The sequence below is a fragment of the Perca fluviatilis genome, chromosome 11 (assembly GCF_010015445.1).
Source record: "Perca fluviatilis chromosome 11, GENO_Pfluv_1.0, whole genome shotgun sequence".
NCBI classification, from domain to species: domain Eukaryota; kingdom Metazoa; phylum Chordata; class Actinopteri; order Perciformes; family Percidae; genus Perca; species Perca fluviatilis.
The window spans coordinates 4,429,250-4,449,950 of NC_053122.1; the positions used below are offsets into that span (position 1 = coordinate 4,429,250).

A 20,701-nucleotide genomic window follows, 5' to 3' on the forward strand; every position below is an offset into this window, starting at 1 on the left:
GGTTTCTATTCCTCTACACAACCTTCGTGACAGTCACCTGACAAGCAAGCTTTAAATGAGAAGTTTTTTAGATATTGCCATGCTTTCTGACATATACCCTGAATGAAAGCGATTAGTGTGATGGCAGCTTGTAAGGTTTTGGCAGAGTGACGGTATCGCCTGTAGAGTTGAATGACAGATGTCGAGAACCAATCAGATTGGATAAAATAACATGTACCCAATTCTGATTCGCCAGGGACGCAGCCAGCTGCGCCCGGAGGAGAATCTTTAAGAAACCAATTAGAGACCAGCTTCAGGTCACATGCTTGCCGAAAGTTTAAGGACTTACATAGACATAAATTTGTCCAGCGTCCCTGCCCATGAAACTGCAAAATAGTTAAGATTGAGGCCCTTACATACGCACATCGTATGAGTAAACTATTTTATTTTTCATTTTTGTGTTTATACATTTACATTTCTGGAATTCGATGGGGACTACACCTTAGCACCCTTTATTAACAAGCCACCACTGGCTGGACTCAAGCTTGTTATGTGTGAAACTAAAGTTGAACCCAAATGCAGACAACGCAGAGTCAAATGAAAGTTTAACAGGTTTATTTGCAAATGTTCAAGTTCAGGAATGGAACCAGGAAAAAGCAAAGTCCAATGGATTCCAGATCCAGGGTACAGAGCGGGAGTGGTACCGTAATGTCCAAGTGTCCATGTCCAATAGTCCTGAGATCCAGTGTAGAGAGCAGGAATGGTGGATGGCAGGAGTGAAGTGGCAGCAGGAGTCAGGTTCCAAGAACTGTGACAGAAAGAGAACAAATCAGGGCAAGCAAAAACACAAGAGGAAAAACCCAGGTAGAGTCAGCAGCAAGACTAACGTGTTGTCTTGACTATGATCCAACGAGGAGTGGTAGGTTGACCAGATATTTGTAGCAGAGGTGATTAGTGTAGATGAGCTGCAGCTGGAACCCTGACTCCCACACACCAGACTTCACTCCTGCAATTAAGGACAGAGGGGAGGGGGAGAGCAGAGACCGAGAGCTACCAGCAGCAGCAGCCACAGCAGCAGCAGGCCTAACAAAACTTGGCTTACTGCACTCATCGTCTGTGATTGATCCTTGTGACATAAGTCCAATAAAAGAAGGCGCAGGAATGAAATAACAGAAGTCAGATTAGTCCAGCCTTAGGGCCTTTTCAGACATTTCCCACTACAATATTTAAATGAGTTAATCTTATTACCAGAGGTCTGAGATGAACAGGGACATAAACCGACTTGACAACAAGTAAGACCATTTCCCAGAAACCCACTGTGTAAACCTGAAAGTGACAGAAAAATTCCATGATTTTCTACTCATTCACTGTCATAGAACTGTCATCAACATGACTGTTATACATCAATATTAATCTATTAATGCTTCCTTGTTACAAGATTATATACTTGGACTGACTTTTCTCCTCCCTCTCCACTCTGCAGGTCATGCCATTTCTGGGAAATCAGCCTGATTCTCCTCTCTGCCGCCTCCTATTGATGACTAAAGATCTAGGGGCGTTTCTCTTTCAGAGAAAATATAATATCTGAAACTACAACTGTGCCTCAGAGGATCACACCCATCTTCACTGTAAGTACATTCATTCTGTTTTGTTAATGTGCTCTTGTATGCCCCAGTTCTGCTGTGGAGTAAGAGTCCTGCAGTTTCTAGTTGCTTAACCAATGACTGTGGATATGTTTTTATATGATGTAAAAGCAATGCAGTAATAGATACTATGTCATAACAATTTCCCTGGGGGATCAATAATAATAATCTGATTCTGAAGTAGATAGATAAAAAGAGGCTCCATAGAAAAGGAGAAATTGTTCAAGGTAGGTTTATGCAAATACATCTGCAGGAAGGAAAACAGTCTAACAATTTATGATACCTATTAAAACAGATGAGAGAGGCTTTGTTTCAGAGTTTTTATAGAATGGAATGTAGCAGATTTACAACAAGTTTTGAAGTCCACCTTTTACTTTTTGCTTTTTTTTAAGCATTTGACTATTGATAGAAGTTTGCAAAGTGTATTGGGAGTAAAATAAGCCTTTACCCATATTAGCAGACATTGCCCTCTAAGGTTAGCAATGTTAGTGTACCACTTTGGTACAGACTGATCTATCAATACACATATTGCATGGATTGCTGAAAAATCTGACCCTTGTGTTTAAAGAAAAAGCAGTACCATAAGTAAACTTTTCAATGTATATTTAGTTAATTTGTGGTTTGGAGCCTGTGTCATTGAAGTTTATTTACAATAGCCTTGCACCTACATGTTATGTGTGTATAACTATGCTCCAACTAATTCAGACATGCATGTTCACCTCAAATGTTCACTTCAGAATGAATTGTATTAACTTTGGTTATCCTTTAATCTAGCACCATCTAGGGTTGGGTACCTTTCGCATCTGAACCAATACCACTACCGATACCGGTACCTGGAATTTGGTTCCGGTACCCAACGGTACTTTTTTCAGTACTTTCCCTCTGTAATTACAAAATAAATATTTATATATATATATATATATATATATATATATATATATATATTAGGGCTGTCAATCGATTAAAAAAATTAACTAATTAATTGCACAATTTGCTGTAATTAATCGCGATTAATCGCTTTTTAAATTGAGACTGAAGCTTATAATAATGGATATTTAAATGCTAAATCACTTAACTTTGCAAATATGAAGAAAAAACAAACAAGGAAAGGTTCTGCTAAGTTCAGAATGTTTAATATCTTTCAGAACAACAGCAGCAACAATTTGGCTTAGTCCTGCTGAAGGCTGCTGGAAACGGCTAGAAACTGTCCAACTTGAGAGCAGATTTTTGTCCCCGCCCCCGGCTGCTGTCGCCTGCTCTCGTCTACTTTACAGGCGAGGCGCAGTTCATCTCCAACAAGCCTATGTTCAGTCGGCGGCAGGGCAGTCGGGACTCACCCGGAAATGGCGAGCGGAATGAGGTGACTAGTCTCTCAAAATCTGAGGAAAATCGTCTAAACTGACCTTTGTCGATCTGACATGAAGACAGATTCAGCAACTGCACGGCCTATTTCTCGCTTAAAATGTTTTCAGAAACATGTTTTGGTGAACTATTTTAGTCCAATATGAGATCGTATTCTCAACGGCCGCCATGACAGTCTGGCTTTGAATTTCCGGAGAAAACAAACCCATGTGACGCGTTCGTCCAATCAGCTGCCGGTTTTCATTACTTGGGCAACTGACACTACCCAAAGTGAGTAGAGTGCAGATGTGAGTTGCGCATGCGTCACTTTGCGACAAGTAGCCTACAAGATGCTAACGGCGGTTTGAGCTAACGTTAGCAATCAAGTAACCTACTAGATGCGAACGGCGTTTTGAGTTAACGTTAGCAATCAAGTAGCCTACAAGATGCTAACGGCGGTTTGAGCTAACGTTAGCAATCAAGTAGCCTACAAGATGCTAACGGCGTTTTGAGCTAACGTTAGCAATCAAGTAACCTACGTTAGCAATATGCTATAGCCTAAAAGATGCATACCGATTTCTCGTTAGCAATCAAGTATCTACTAGATGCGAAGCGGCGTTTTTGAATACGTTAGCAATCAAGTAACCTACTAGATGCGAACGGCGTTTTGAGTTAACGTTAGCAATCAAGTAGCCTACAAGATGCTAACGGCGGTTTGAGCTAACGTTAGCAATCAAGTAGCCTACAAGATGCTAACGGCGTTTTGAGCTAACGTTAGCAATCAAGTAACCTACTAGATGCGAACGGCGTTTTGAGCTAACGTTAGCAATCAAGTAACCTACTAGATGCTAATGGCGTTTTTAGCTAACGTTAACAATCAAACAATCATAGATAGCTAAAACGTTTTTGAAATGATTTCCATCTTGTGTTACTGTATGTAAAGAGAAAAGTTTATTATTTTACAGATTTCACAAATTTCACTAAGACACGTTATGCCGTAAACTGTTTAAATCTGAGCATGCGCTACTCAAATCTGCACTCTACTCACTTTGGGTAGTGACAGCAACAATACAGAGTAGCGCCGCCTGCTGTTATGTAGATGTATTATGTTTCTCAGCCGCCACATGAAGTAAACAAACACAGCTGCGTTAATTTCGTTAATTTTTTTTAACGATTTAAATATTAAAAAATTAACGCAAAAATTAACGCGTTAATTTTGACAGCCCTTACATATATATATATATATATTTTTTTTTATATATAATTCCAAACCTATTTAGCCTACTTAGAACATTGTTATTTAAACAAAAACAAAAATAAAACCCCTCCCTCTCTCCTCCCAAACCCGTCCCTACAACCTATTAAATTGAATAATTATAAATTTCTTACTCAATGTAATTTTTATTCTTGTATTTGTATTATTATATTTTAGCTTGTTTTATTTTAATCATGGCCGTTTTTATGGATATAAATGAAAATGTTTGTTTAAAGCACTTGAATAGGAAATTCATGTTGTTTAGTTTAAAACAGTCTAAAGGAAATTGTCAATTATAGTGTGATTAAAACTCACTAGTTACATTATTTACAGTACTTGATATACAGCTGATATGTGAAAAGGTACACAACCTTATTTGTTTAACAGTAATTTAGTTTTACTGCGAACCGTCACAGGAAGTGCTTTTATTTTGAAGTAGCCTACACGGAAGTTGTCGGTTGTGTACCTTGTGTACTCTTGCTAGCTTACTGAGATGTAACTGTTATGCATGTTTCACTACCCAAAATGAGTAGAGTGCAGCTTTGAGTTGCGCATGCGTCACTTTGCGACGAGTGCAGATGTGAGTTGCGCATGCGTCACTTTGCGACAAGTAGCCTACAAGATGCTAACGGCGGTTTGAGCTAACGTTAGCAATCAAGTAGCCTACTAGATGCTAACGGCGTTTTTAGCTAACGTTAGCAATCAAGTAGCTAGCCTACTAGATGCTAATGGCGTTTTTAGCTAACGTTAGCAGTCAAACAATCATAAATAGCTAAAACGTTTTTGAAATGACTGCTAGCTACAAGTTAGCAATCAAACACAACATCGGCTGTCACTTGAATGGCGTTTTGAGCTAACGTTAGCAATCTAACAATCATAGAGAGCTAAAACGTTTTTGAAATGACTGCTAGCTACAAGTTAGCAATCAAACACAACATCGGCTGTCACTTTAATGGCGTTTTGAGCTAACGTTAGCAACCAAACAATCATAGATAGCTAAAACGTTTTAGAAATGATTTCCATCTTCTGTTATTGTATGTAAAGAGAAAAGTTTATTATTTTACAGATTTCACAAATTTCAGTAAGACACGTTATGCCGTAAACAGTTTAAATCTGAGCATGCGCAACTCAAAGCTGCACTCTACTCATTTTGGGTAGTGACAATGTTGTTGCAACAAATACTGTCTATGGATGCAACATGTCCGTCAAGCTAAGTTGCTCACTTTCTTGTTTGTAAAACTGTAACTGTAACGGAGAATTATTACCGTTCATGACAGAAACATAGGCTATTGAACAGTAAATGGTCACAGTAAAAGACAAGCGTTTTTGGTCGCCAAGCCATTCCACTACAGAGTTATCTGCACGGCTGATAAACTGCAATGATTTACGTGTAAGCAAGCCTAAACATTAATTCCCGACATGTTTAAATATGTCAGCGGCTCGGACACAGTGCTGTCAGCGCTGACGTACCGTCACCTGTTGGGACATAGATGTTATGAAATAATACTCACAGCTTTTTTTTCCTGTGAACAAATGCTTCGCGGTGTTGGGAAATTCTTAAAAAATGTTGCGTTAAAATGCGTTGTAACTCGCGTTACTGAGATTGTAACGGGTAATAATATTACCGAAATTTAATTAGTAATGCGTTATATTACTGCGTTACAGCAAAAAGGAATACATTACTGTAATTGCGTTACTTTTGTAACGCGTTACTCCCAACACTGGTGTCTGCTCGTGTCAGAGGAAGTGTAACGTCAACAGCACCGCGACCGCTTTCGGCTCGCCATCAATATCCTATCACGGTGAAAGTGTGTGAAGTTTTGAAAAACTGTAACCACACTTGAAACCACTTTATCAGCATCGCCGCGACTCACTGTGACTTCAACAAAACTGCAGAGCCCACTAGTTTACTCGAGTTTACTCCGTCCGCACCTCTGCATGTGAGTGTGTGTCGGACCTCTGCTCTCTGTCAACATGCAGAGAAGACAGATAACTTTGAGCTTACTCTCAGGTACCGAAATTTGGCACAGTTTGATTTTACGTGAACCAATACTCGGTAGTGCCGACGTGATTCGGTCGGTACCGGTAAAAGTAACGGGTTCGGTACCCAACCCTAGCACCATCATCAGGTCAAATGACCGTAAAACTAATGATATTCCCAACAGTCCTAGCTGTACTTTGTGTGTTTGTGATTGCAAATGCTAACATGCTAAATTATAATGGTGAAAGCTGCTGAACATTAGCTGCAACATTTTTATTGTGAGCATTCTGACATTTGTAATTTAATCTGCAGCACCACTGACCCTCACAGGAATATTGGGCCTCATTCACCAACCGTTCTTACGAAGAAATGTGTTCTTAAACCCTTCTTACGCACTTTTTACGAAGATTTTGAATTTGTTCATAGCTAAGAACAAAATCTACGAACACTGAAAAGCACTCTTACGCACATTTGAGTGATGACATTTTGCTCCAAATGATTGGTTACTGCATTTTATTTATTTCTACAGTCATTTACAATGATAGTATTGTACTGTCATGTATTTCTGATCATTTGTTGAAAAAGAAATCATATTATGCAAAAAAAAAACACTAACACTGCAATTTACATCAGCAATTAAACTGATTAAATCCTGCGTTATTTGGTGATTGATCGCTATTTATAGAGCCGAAATGCAGTGGTAGAATGTAACAAAGTACAAATTCTTCGTAACTGTACTTAAGTACACTTTTCACGTATCTGTACTTTACTTAAGTAGACTCAATAGTGCATAGCCTACTTTTGACTTTTACTTTGTTACATTTTGCAGCAATTATCTATACTTTCTACTCCACTACATTTCTACAATATTCCGTTACATTTTCTGATCAGTTTCCCCCCTGCCAAAACGTCTTCCTGACCATCAGTGAAGTTTGGTTGCCATAGATACTGTATATATGGGGCACCGCTGATCCAAGCCGGCTCTGGTGCTGCAGAGCCCGGGCGCAGCGCCGCTGACCCTCGGTAATACAGCCTCCGGTAAAAGTGAAAAGGAAAACATTTGTTTTTTATTATTCCCGTTTTTAAATCAAAGTTGCTATATCTATTTCTCCCCACAGCGTCGTTTACTCCTCCGCCAGGCTGCGTAAGACGTGTTCATATCTTATTTATTTGGCTGGACCTCTTCACATCCCCATTTGCGCTGCTTCACACACTTTATTTGCTGACTTGCATGGTTAAAGAAAATGAAATACATCCGTGAATAAAACCAACCGCATTCCGATTCTAACAACATATTTCCGTTTTATGCTGGTTAGGATAGGAACTTCTTTTAAAAGCCAGGCCTTGTTTGTGGTAGTGGACACCTTCTACTTTTACTAAAGTAAATATGTCTCTGGTTATTTGTACTTTTATTTAAGTACTGAGATTCAGTACTTCCTCCATCTCATCATCCGACAATCTCCGAAAACCTGTCTCCCAGGAGGTGCACAGGAAGTGTCATGTCCTTATATGGGAATTTGCGGGGCGTTTTCTTATGCTAATTAGAAACAACGGGCACGTGCTTTGAGTTAGGAAGACGTGGGATTCATCAATCCTAAGAACACAGGTGCGAACAATGCTGCTGTTTAAGAACACGTCATGAATCCGATGTAGACTTTTCTTAGAAACTTTCTTAAGAACATATTTAAGAGAAAACTTAGGAAGATATTGGTGAATGAGGCCCATTGGACTCATTAGTGTACAGTCAGTGTTTCCCTTTTGTTTTCTATTTACTTAAAAGGTCCCGTGGCATGAAAATTTCACTTTATGAGGTATTTTAACATTAATATGCGTTCCCCCAGCCTGCCTATGGTCCCCCAGTGGCTAGAAATGGTGATAGGTGTAAACCGAGCCCTGGGTATCCTGCTCTGGCTTTGAGAAAATGAAAGCTCAGATGGGCCAATCAGGAATCTTCTCCTTATGAGGTCATAAGGAGCAAGGTTACCTCCCCTTTCTCTGCTTTGCCCGCCCAGAGAATTTGGCCCACCCACGAGAGAGAGACATCATGGCTTTCAAACGAGCAATGTGGCAGTTGGTCAAGGCCACACACCCACCCTCCACCTTGCCCCCCCCTCTCTCCTCCTCAATAGCTACAGACACAGGAATGGCACATCCTAAGGAAAGCTCATTGTGGGACTGGCTCTAGTGGCTGTAATTCTGCACCAAGGCTGAATTTCGGGAAAGAGACTTCAGATACAGGATTAGGGGACCACTAAGGTCTACATAAAAGAGACTTCAGATACAGTATTAGGAGACCACTAAGGTCTATATAAAAGAGACTTCAGATACAGTATTAGGGGACCACTAAGGCCTATATAAAAGAGACTTCAGATACAGTATTAGGGGACCACTAAGGTCTATATAAAAGAGACTTCAGATACAGTATTAGGGGACCACTAAGGCCTATATAAAAGAGACTTTAGATACAGTATTAGGGGACCACTAAGGTCTATATAAAAGAGACTTCAGATACAGTATTAGGGGACCACTAAGGCCTATATAAGAGACTTCAGATACAGTATTAGGGGACCACTAAGGCCTATATAAAAGACTTCAGATACAGTATTAGGGGACCACTAAGGCCTATATAAGAGACTTCAGATACAGTATTAGGGGACCACTAAGGCCTATATAAAAGACTTCAGATACAGTATTAGGGGACCACTAAGGCCTATATAAAAGACTTCAGATACAGTATTAGGGGACCCTTAAGGTCTATATAAAAGAGACTTCAGATACAGTATTAGGGGACCACTAAGGTCTATATAAAAGAGACTTCAGATACAGTATTAGGGGACCACTAAGGTCTATATAAAAGCATCAAAAGAGCACCATGTCATGGGACCTTTTAAATCATATTTGCCCTTATGGCCCAAAAGGTTTGGCTTATGGTGAGGAGCAAATGTTCTTTAGTTGTTGGATGTTATAATAGTAGGTAATAAAAAATTAATACTAAACCCACCAGACTCCATGTAAATAAACTTAGCATCGAAAATACACTTAATTCAAAGTCGAAAGAAACAATAAAACTATGAAAAGTAATTTTTGGTCGTCTTTCCACTTTTCCAACCATCACAACTCTAGTTTTGGTTGAAATAAACACATAGTTTACTGATTTACATGTGAAAATATGTTGGCTCTATACACTCTAAAAGTATTGTTTTTTTAAATGGAGTCTGGTGGGTTTAGCGCTAGCGACTTCAGAGCGGTTTCTGGTTAAACAGAAAGGTCTCAAAGAAGTTTTAAAGGTCTATCTCTGAAGGGATCCTTTCCATAATGTTGTCAGACACACAGAATAATAATCTGAGTCTGTCAGCGGCAAAACGGGCACTTTTGTGAAGATAAATAGTAAAGCTTTTTCCCTATTAACTTACATTATAGCTTGTTTCGCCGATGCAGACTGCAGCGATCTCGCTTAATACTGGACCAATGTCAAAGATTGTTGTTCCCATCAGTCACTTAGACACAAAAAGGTTGAACCAGGTTGAAAAAAATGTCAGTTACCCTTTAATATCATCACAGCATTTTAAGGAACCTAACTTAAAATCGTATAGTTGACAAGAAGGTTCAAGAATACAAGAAGAAATTATAAATCTATAATCTGCATAAAATGTCTTCTAATCATGTGACTAAGGGGGAGCATGAAAAACAGGGCCAGAAAGAATCAGTGCCTGTATCAGATTTATAACCTCCACACCCCTCATATCTATGTTCCTGCAGACAGTATTCCTTATCTAGTTAATTATTAAAGGTTATTACCCTGAATGACCTAAGAGCACAAGAAGATGGAAGAAAACATGCAGCTCCACACCTTGTTCGAAGGCTGCAGATATGAGTGACAAATGGCCCAAATAATTCTGATAATGCAGCCACTGCACATGATCACAGTTACCCTCTTCATACACAAGATGGCAGTATAGGCTGCAAGCAGTGTTGTCAGTTCTGGCCCTCTGAAGCACCACAATGGTGAAAAGAAGAGCAAAATGACCACAAAGACAAAATGAAAGGAGTAGGGGATGTTTTACAAGTTTGTCCAGGGGCCTGTTGTCTCATAATCTCTCCATGGCTGGAGGATATTTCCAGTTATAATAGCAGATATTTATTCATATTATTTAGTTTTAGAATATTTAAAGTTGGTTATTTGGCAATTTTAAATTTGAGTCCTAAAATGTTCCCCCATTTGAAAGTTATTAAACCTTCGCCTGTCATTGGCAAGTGTTGTGACCATAGACTGTAGAAGGTTGTGACTTCCTTTATTTTGAAATAGGAAGTTGAGACTTTCCAGTCCTCATGCCAGAAATCAGGAAGTGCAGAGTCATCTTCAATAGTGATGGGCATTCCGGCTCTTTTTCGTGAGCCGGCTCGTTTGACTCAGCTCACTGACGTCTTTTGGCTCACAAACTGCTCTTTAAAAAAATTAGGATTAGGCCTACTTGACTGAGTGGATACATCTCCACGTGAGGTGCTGGCTCCAGTCGCTCCACCACCATCACTAGCGGGATCGCTAGTTTCTCGAAGCTCCGCTAGCTTCACAGTTGGGTGCACAGTTTGCATATGCCGGTGTAGGTTGTGCGTAGAACCGGCTTTATATGAGATTTTGTTTTGGCAAATTCTACACTGTGCTTTAACATTGTCTACATCATTATATGATTCCAAATGCTGCTGTGCTACCGAATCATTTTCCTGCTTTTGTTTTGTTTTCAGAGCTGTTTTTCCTCTCCTCTGTCCTCTCCTCAGAGTTTGACTGTGTGTGTGTGTGTGTGTGTGTGTGTGTGTGTGTGTGTGTGTGTGTGTGTGTGTGTGTGTGTGTGTGTGTGTGTGATGGCTCGGCCCCTCCCTCATGTCGTATAATTGGTTGACACCTTGTGTATGATTGACAGGAACAGAATGTGAGGCTGATCAGACAGTCGAAACTAATGTGTGCCTATATAATTATCTTTTTGTTCTTTGAATTAGTCAATTATTTAAAATAAAATAAAATTCACTCATTATTTCATTATAACATAATGATTTAATTTCTATAGGCTATATTTTTAAAAATAGAGTCTGCTCTTCGGATATGCGAGCCAGCTCCCATCGTTCACCTACAAGAGCTGGCTCTTAGAGCCGACTCATTCGCGAACCACCCATCACTAATCTTCAAGCATATATAGTGAGAGGCTGTGAAGCACAGCTGCTGTTGAAAATAGATGGTGAAAAGGGGAAGGACTTTACTTGCTGGGCATTTCCAGGGATGCTACTGGTGAGATAATAGTTTGATGTTGATATTTGTCAATAGTTTAATGTTAAATGCAAATGTTGATGGTAAAAGTGCTAAAGGTAATGTAGTTAATTTCTAACTGCCTTGCACTCATGTTAGGTCATGTAACAGTGTAATGTGTAATGACTGTTTTTTTAAGTAATGTTTCTTATTGAAATTTATGGAAGGTTAAGCAGAACTTTATATTCGTTTGTATATTTGATGGTAGGCAGTTTTAAGTAATTTCTGTATTTTGTGTTTTGTTTTCTCTTGTAAAGGTTTTCAACCTGACCGAATGTATAACTTCTGATTATTTGGCTAACTGTAATGAAATCTAACTAACAACAAATCCTAACTGAACATGGAAAACTAACTAAATAAAGCAAAGAAGAAAGATTAAAGAAGAAGCCGTTTGAGTTGATTCCAACCCTGTTGATGGTCAAGGCCTTTTTCAAGTTTGGGCAGAAGTAAAGTAAAGTCCCCTGAGAACTTGACAATGCTGCACTTTAAATATACAACCTTCTCATGTACAGTATATGAATGCTTTTCTTAACCCTTGTGTTGTCCTTTGGGTCACTGGGACCCGAAGGACAACACAAGGGTATGCAACTGAATTAAACCGGTGGAAACTGTCACCATCTGGCACCACTGTTCTCTGCTTCACTTCACACTTGATGTTTGCTAAACCCCTCCTGCAAACATTATCCAATCATAGCTCAGCAACTGTAACAAGTCACAACCTTATACTATCTATGGTCTATGGTTAAAACACTTGCCAAATCAGGCGCAGGTTTGGAAACTTTTAAATTGGGGAATATTTTACAACTCAAAAGTTAAAGTCCAGGTTCTCAGCAAAAATAAACCATCCACAATTACTGTTTATTCATGTAATAAATGATTGTCAAGTAAATAACTTAAAATATTCTAATATTGCTGTTAGAGTTTAGGCTAATGTTAGCAGTATCCTCAGCCACACACTGTAAAAATTATCAGGGTGGTTCTACTTAAAGATTTAAGTTCAATTGCTGCCTTAAAAATGTGAGTAAAGCCAACATTAAGAATAGTGTTATTTCAACCCACAAAGTTAGATTATAGAATATGTTTAATTAATGATCATTTATTGTTTGAACTTGATACTGTGATTTAAAACAACTATCAATACTACATTGTCCACTCAAGGAAACTTGCTTCCTCTTGTCAAGCAAAAATACAATTGTATGCTATTTCAACTCACGAAGGTAAGTTAGAGAAGATGTTTAATTAATAATAATTTATTGTTAGAACTTGATACTGTGAGTTAAAACAACCATCTATCTTACATTGTATATTCAAGGAAACTTGCTTCCTTTTGTTAAACAAACATACAATTTTACATTTAATTTCAACTAACTGTATTCATACCAATTGTCTTTTCAAGTTAGGTGTACTCATGTTTTTAAGGCAGCAATTGAACTTATACTTTCAACTTAAGCAGACTAATGTTTTTACTAAAAGATCACACACTGTAATAAATTTCATGGTAGTTTAACTTGGAAATGAAAGTTCACCTTCAGCCTTGAAAATCGAAGTTCACTCAACTTGAAGACTGCTTTTGTTTCAACTTAGAAATTAAAGTTAATGAGGGTGATGTAACTACAGTGTTCTAGTTTTGTTAAAGTTGTTATTTTAGTTGATTTAACTTTTAATTACTTAGTTTAACTTCATACTTTAAGTTAAAACAAATAAATTACTTTCTTTAATAATGCAAGAAACCTTCCTTGCCTAGTATAACAGACATACTTTTCTGCTTTATTACAACTCACGGTTTAAAGTTACAATAACATAACCACATTTATAGTGGAGATAGTGTGGGTGCTTGGGTGCAGCCGCCCCAGGGCCCCATGCAAAATAGGGGTCCCTCTAAAGCCTCTGATCTTGCATCACTTGTGCTAATGAAGTGACACACTGCAGATTAATAGCTGAAGGAAGCCTATTACTGCTCAAAGTCTAATGCTGCAATACTCCAGCTCTTCTTATCAAACATAACAGTCACTTAACTCATGGTTACAAATGTAAACCAGCACAACAATGACAATTACCAGGCAACAAAACACTACATTCAAGCACACGTTTAATAAACGGAATTCAAACAAACAATTCCGAACAAATTGCAAACTTTTCAGCAAATTTTAACACAACTCTATTTACCGCCTTGCATCATGGGAATTGACCAGCCAATGAACCAATTGCACCTGACTGCAGTATGTAGATTGGGGTTGGGCTAAATGTGGGCGGAGCTGTTTGACTTTTGAAAAGTACTTTTCAAGTACATTTCAATATGAGAAGAGTGAAATGCCAAATTCACAATTCACAAGCCTTTGACAGGTACTCCCTCCTCCCACTAGTGCTTTGTTGTTTGCCACAACACTTGTTATATTTTAGTAGAAATTTGCATAGGCTACATCACTTATCTGCGGTGTATAATCAATTTATTCTGTCCATGCTTTAACTATGCTGTGAAGACAGGTTATTTTAAAATCGAAAGGCAACCATTTTTTGTTGCAACACACACACTTTTTTTTCAACTGATAACTTACATACCCAAGTTCAATCAACACATACATATCTGATAAAAAATTTAAATAGTGGACCCAATGAATAAATGCAAGTTTAACTTTCAAAAACTCATAAAGTTGAGTTCAAAATCCAAAACTTGTATAAGCGTGTTCAGTTAAAAATAAGAAATAAGTGGACATAACTAAATGGGTCTGTACTTTTTTACAGTGCAATGATGTTATGTGCCAAACACATCAGTTAGTACTGAAACTAAAAGCCTTTTCTCTTTGTCAATCAGTAGAATCCCTTTCCTGCTGCTGATATAACTCTACGGATAATGTGAATCAGAGTCCATTGTTGTGACCTCCCTCTTCAACTACAGAAACAACTTCTTCCTGCACAAAATGTTCTGAAACCAAACATTTAAAACAGGTGAGCTTTCTGAATTAAACAGGAATAACTTAATTAACAGGATTAATTACAAACACTTGTTGCTGCTAGTTATGTGAACAGATAGTATTAATAATAATAATAATAATAATATATATTATTTGTCAGGAGGTTGTTAATGTGTTTGATCTATAAAATCCAAACCTGCTCATAATTATTCATCAGGAGTCTTTGTGTTTGTGTCCACCTGATGAATGTCTTTTAGCAGTTTGTGGTCTCCACCAACGTCTAAGTGAAATATGTCTCTTTAGCTGCTAAATGCTCCACCATGTTTACCATGTGAAGAGGTCTCAGTATTATGAGCTCCAGGTGTTATGATGCAAACGAATCATCTTTGTGGAAGAACATTTGGCACAATGGAGATTTAAAGAGGGGGATGTGCATTTATTTTGTGTTTTCCCTTCCTATTTGTTTTTATTTCTTGATATAAATAAGTCTGTTTACCAGAGCATATGAGCGGAGTGGAGCGGTGAGAATCTCAGCTCATCGCTCACAGGACTGTTCACCCCTCCGCTCCCCCGCTCCAAGCTCCATCAGGCCGCTCCGCTCATTATCGCTCAGCGCTCAACGCAGTTTGCTTCGCGCTCGTCTCAATTTGTTTTCTTGTACCACATTATCACTGTTAGTTAGTTTTTTTAATAGTACACCTGTATGATTTGTTGTACTTTTTGAACTCCATTATTGAGCCGAGTTTTGAATGTAAATAGTCTGTTGATGACAGTGCAAGACAGATGGATTCTGGGTCAGGCTTGACTGAGCATGCTTCAGACTCGTGGCGTGAGCAGAGCGAAATTGGAGCGACGCTCCGTCCTTTTAAAAATGCCGCTCAGCGCTCTGTCTAAGACCCGCCCGCTCGCGCTCCCCGCTCGCTCCCGCTCTACTCCGCTCACATGCTCTGCTGTTTACTGACATTGTACCTGTACAGTACATTTAAACTAAACTTTTTTGAATTAGCAGCAAGTTTGTGTCTGTTTGCTGTGAAGATTTGAGAGTGGTTGGATATTATAAGAGAAGTGAATTAACAACTTGTTGTCCATTTTGTCCAGTTCAAACTGAGCGATGGACTCTGAAGCCAACAGGACGATTGAGGTGGCGGCACTCGGCCGGCCTTTCGCCCTCGGGATGCTGTACGACTGCCGCCAAGACTCACTCGTCCCCGGTAAAGATACTTAATGCAATGCATCACAACCACACATTAAAGCTGCAGTGGTTAGACTGCAAAAAAAAGAAAGAATTTGAAGTAGAGTGAGACCTCTTCCTGCAGCTCTCATTCTTCCCTCTCTGTCTGTCTCTCACTAGACGTTGTAAAGCCTAAAAACCGAGCCAAATACAGTGGTTGGAAGTCTAGTTCTAGTCTAGACAACTTGAGTTACAATATGCTGAGAAAATGAGAAATGATGGTCGTATTTTTACCCAACAATGCCAAAAATAAATTGCCTACCACAGCTTTAAGTATTTAAAGTCATATTTAACCATGTTTTCATCTCAGATCTTTTGATCAGTTTAGCAGATCAGTCTGTCTTTTAGGACATAACAACCCATTCTTCTGTCTGGCCGGTTTCTGAAAGCTTAACTTGATTTTTTGTTTTGCAGGAATGACGCTGTGGGACCGTGATAACCTGATGAGTAATATTGGAGAAAGACCGCAAAACTACAATGATTTTGAGATAGTTGCATCTGAATCAATTGCAGATAAATCTTCAGCACTAAATGTTGAAGCATCGCTGAAGGCAAGTTTTTGGGGGGACTGGTAGAGGTTGGAGGATCGGCCAAATACCTGAATAACAGTAAGACTTCCAAAAATCAGGCCAGAGTAACTCTGAAATACAAAGCTACCACAAAGGTCAAGGAACTGTCAATGGATCATCTTGGAAGAGGCAATGTGAAGCATCCGTATGTCTTTGATCAAGGATTAGCAACTCATGTAGTCACAGCTATTCTTTATGGGGCACAAGCCTTCTTTGTCTTTGATCGTGAGGTGTCCGAAAAGGAAGATCATCAAGACATTCAGGGCAACTTGAAGGTGATGATCAAGAAGATTCCCTGCTTGGCGATAGAGGGTGAAGGTTCGCTGAAAATGGAAGACAAGGACAGAGAAAATGTTGACAAATTCTCCTGCAGATTCTTTGGAGACTTTTCACTTCAGAAATCTCCTACATCCTTTCAGGATGCTGTAGAAGTCTACCAAAGCCTCCCAAAACTGTTGGGAGCCAACGGAGAAAATGCCGTACCAATGAAGGTCTGGTTGTTGCCACTGACAAATTTAGATTCTAAAGCTGCTAAACTCGTCCGTCAGATAAGTACAAGATTAGTTCAAGAATCACAGAGAGTCCTGGAGGACTTCGGTGAGCTAGAAATGAGGTGCAATGATGCACTGAGAACCACCACTGCACAGCAGTTCCCACAGATTGGCAAAAGATTAAAGGTTTTAAAGAAATGTGCTCTGAGTTCAAGCTGGAATTCCAACAAACCTTGGCAAAGAAACTTCGGTCAATCCGAGGAGGAGGAGAAGAGGAGGCTGGGCTCGCAGAGATCCTGAAGAAGAGACATTCTTCTCCTTTCAACAGCAAAAACCTGAATGAGTGGATGGATTGTAAAGAGAGAGAAATCTACACCTTAATGACTTTCACCAACATGATGAAAAACACCAAGATCGTCTCATCTCAAACAGACGTGTACAAAGAAAGTCTCAGTGCTAAACATGCTGTGTGTTTTGTCTTCACCTCACTAGGAAGTGCTGAACCGTACCTCTCAGCTTTATCAAACTACTTAAAACCAACACCGGAAGACCTTCAAAATGCACATAGTCATGATGTAGAGAAGGAACAATGGTACGCCTCAAGAGAAGTAGCACAAGAAATGAGGCATAAAGCAAATCTCTTCAGAGACTTTGCCGAGGCCAACAAGGAGAACAAGAAGATTAAGTTCCTGACAGTGGGTTCAACAAATGAGACACAGAAAGGTTCAAGCATCTACCTTTATGAAGAAGGCTTTTCTGTCAGTGAGAACTTTGAGCCACCTTCAAAGCCTGAAACAGTGACAGTAAGTGATATAAACCACAACAGTGTGACACTGAAGGTTTCTCCACCCAGATTTGGAGCAGAGGACATCACCTCCTACTCTGTTGAGTACTGTGTCAGTGGAGAGGATGAATGGAAACAGAAGACAGCATCAAAAGCTGAAGAAGTCTCAGTGAGCGATCTGAGTCCTAACACAGAGTATATGTTCAGATGCAGAGCAGTGACCTCAGTAGGTGTTGGACCAGCCAATGAAGTCACTGGTTCCACTAAAACGTTACCTTGCAGCCCTCCTGGAAAACCTGAAGTTGAACCAAACTCAAGAGGGATATCAGTTAGCTGGGAGAAACCTGCTGAGCTTGGACAAGATGTCCACAGTTTGAGCTACATTGTGGAGTACACCAAAACAGACAACAGGATGAAAGAGGAAGATCTCCAATGGAACGAAATGATGGCAGGAGCTGAAAAGGCGATAATATCAGAGCTTCAGTCAGAGACAGAATATGTTGTCAGGGTCAGATGTGATTGTGGTGAAGCTGGAAGAAGCAAAGAAAGCATCCCTGTTAATGTCTGCACAACTAAAATAACGCATGTCGCCAAAGTCCAAAAAAGCCACAAACGGCTTGCTGATGCTTATAAAGAAAACAGCACATTGCTAAAACCCCAGACAGGGCCTCTCCCTGTTTATAAAGTTCCCCTGAGTGACGAACAAATCAATGTTGATGGGTGCAAGCAATTCAGTTTGGGTAAAGAGTCAAATCTTAAACCTAATCGCACCATAATGGTTCTCGGAGCAACTGGTGCTGGGAAGTCAACTCTCATCAATGGGATGATCAATTACATTCTAGGTGTCAAATGGGAGGATTCATATCGGTTTCAGTTAGTTGATGAGGTTCAGTTGAAATCACAATCTGAAAGTCAGACTTCTGAAGTCACTGTGTACAAAATCTACCACCAGGAAGGCTTTGAAATAGATTGCTCCCTGACCATTGTTGACACTCCAGGCTTTGGAGATACAAGAGGCATAAAACGAGACCGGATGATCACAGAACAGCTACGTAATCTCTTCTCTGCTGATTTTGGTGTCACTGAAATTGACGCTGTGTGTTTTGTAGCTCAGGCTGCTTTAGCACGACTCACACCATCACAGAAATATGTGTTTGATTCTGTGCTCTCAATCTTTGGCAAAGATGTGGCAGAAAACATCTGGGTTCTGGTGACATTCGCTGACGGCCAGCAACCACCAGTTCTAGAGGCAATCAATGCTTCAGGTGTCCCATGTCCTAAAACAAAAGGTGGGCTGCCAGTTCACTTCAAATTCAATAATTCAGCGTTGTTTGCAGACAACAAATCATCTGCAGCAGACAGTATGAGTGGGGATGAGGAAGATGAAGATGGAGGCTTTGATAAGATGTTTTGGAGCATGGGAACAAAAAGCATGAAGAGGTTCTTTGCTGCTTTAAATATCATAGAAACCAAAAGCTTAAAAATGACGAAAGAGGTCCTCAGAGAAAGAAAGCAGCTCGAGAATTCAGTTGAAAATGTGCAGAAGCAGGTTAAAGTTGGGTTAGCCAAGCTTGAGGAGATAAAAGAGACAACTGGAAAACTAAAAGAGCATGAGGGAGAAATCAGCAGAAATGAGAACTTTGAGTTTTATGTCAACGTCAGAAAGCCTGTTCAAATAGATATTTCTGGAACTGGAATTTACAGCACCAACTGTCAGCAGTGCCATGTCACCTGTCACTATCCCTGTGGAATACCAAATGATGCAGATAAAGCAGGCTGTCCTGTAATGGGAAGTAATGGACACTGTACTGAGTGTCCAAATAAATGTCATTGGAGTGTACATTATAATCAGAAGTACAGATGGGACTATGAGGATGTTCGAGAAAAACGAACAGTGCAAGAGCTGAAAGAAAAGTACCAGAATGCCACAAGGGCTAAAATACATGTTGAGGAATTGCTTGATGAGCTGAAGGCTGACTATGATAAAGTGCAGGCTGCGGTAATGAAACTGATGGAGAGGTCTTCTCAGTGTTTAAACCGACTTAAAGCGATAGCACTGAAGCCAGATCCTCTCTCCACTACAGACTACATTGACATGCTTATTGAGGGAGAGAAATCTGAGGCCAAGCCAGGCTGGAAGCAAAGAGTTGAGTCCTTGATAAACATGAGACCTAAAGCAGAGTTAATGGCTAAAGTAGCCAGAGGAGAGAAACTCCTCCATCGTCAATAATATAAAATCTAGGGTAAAATCAGGATGTGTGCCAACCAAGACCTAAACACATCCCATCAAAACCAAGACAAGACCCATTCTGACATGTATATGAAAATAGAGGACAAGACAGGATTGTGAGTGATACTGATCAAAGCCCATCGGGACCAAAACTTTTTAATGGCTATATCCAAGACAAACCATGATACGACAATATAAAGTACCCATGCTCATGGGATGAGTTTTTTTCTTGTGCTCACAAAGTAATTGTTTAACTTTTTTTAAATCACAAAAAGGTTTAATTTCTTCTTTCTGTTTAAAATTGCAGCTGTAGTGAAGCAGCATAGTTTGAAGCATAAAAGTGACAACAGTTCCTGAAAGAGTCCATATATGACGAGTTTGCAATGAGAACGGGGTGTTAAATGACGTGAAAAGCTTATACTGTGTATCGTGCTATCTTTACACTTTCCAATTACTATCACATTGCTTCAGCTCTAATCAGACAGCTACTGAAGGAAAGGCATGTGTTATTTCATTGTTGATTTTTATGTGTTGTAAAATGTGATCTTGTTCAGCCAGAAATTAAGCCAAATACTCTTCCAAAGTACATTGACATAGTATGTGTCTTGTTACTAAGCCTGAGATTAAAATGACTTTGACTAAAGAAATCTCAATTTAAATTTGTCTAAGATAAAATCTGGTGTTTCTTTTGTAAAAACTTATTCCTGAAAATGTATTCCTGATATATCTGCATGTGCTGTTTACCAAAAATGAACACACAGATTAACATGTGGTGATAAATGTTTAAGTGTGACCACATTGTGTGCTGGAACCATTGACTTCCTGTCACCATCACCACCAATGTAAAAGTCTGCAGCTCTTTTAACTCTGAAAAACCTGAACACTGAAAATGTGATGTTCAGTTTTATTTTCTATTGTGATCATTTAACTAATACTTCTTCATAAAAATGTTTAGATATATTTACATCGTTTTAATACAGGTTTTT

General features: G+C 39.3%; 1 long non-coding RNA gene and 1 pseudogene across 1 annotated transcript; one reads left to right on the forward strand and one right to left on the reverse strand.

Moving 5' to 3' along the window:
* Nucleotides 1–577: 577 nt before the first annotated feature.
* LOC120568277 lies at nucleotides 578–978 on the reverse strand. The gene is made up of 2 exons (XR_005640694.1): nucleotides 867–978; nucleotides 578–787 (listed from the first exon to the last, which is right to left on the reverse strand). It is a non-coding gene; the product is annotated as an uncharacterized LOC120568277 (long non-coding RNA).
* A 515-nt stretch (nucleotides 979–1,493) lies between these two features.
* LOC120568275 lies at nucleotides 1,494–20,358 on the forward strand (annotated as a pseudogene).
* The last annotated feature ends 343 nt before the right edge of the window (nucleotides 20,359–20,701 follow it).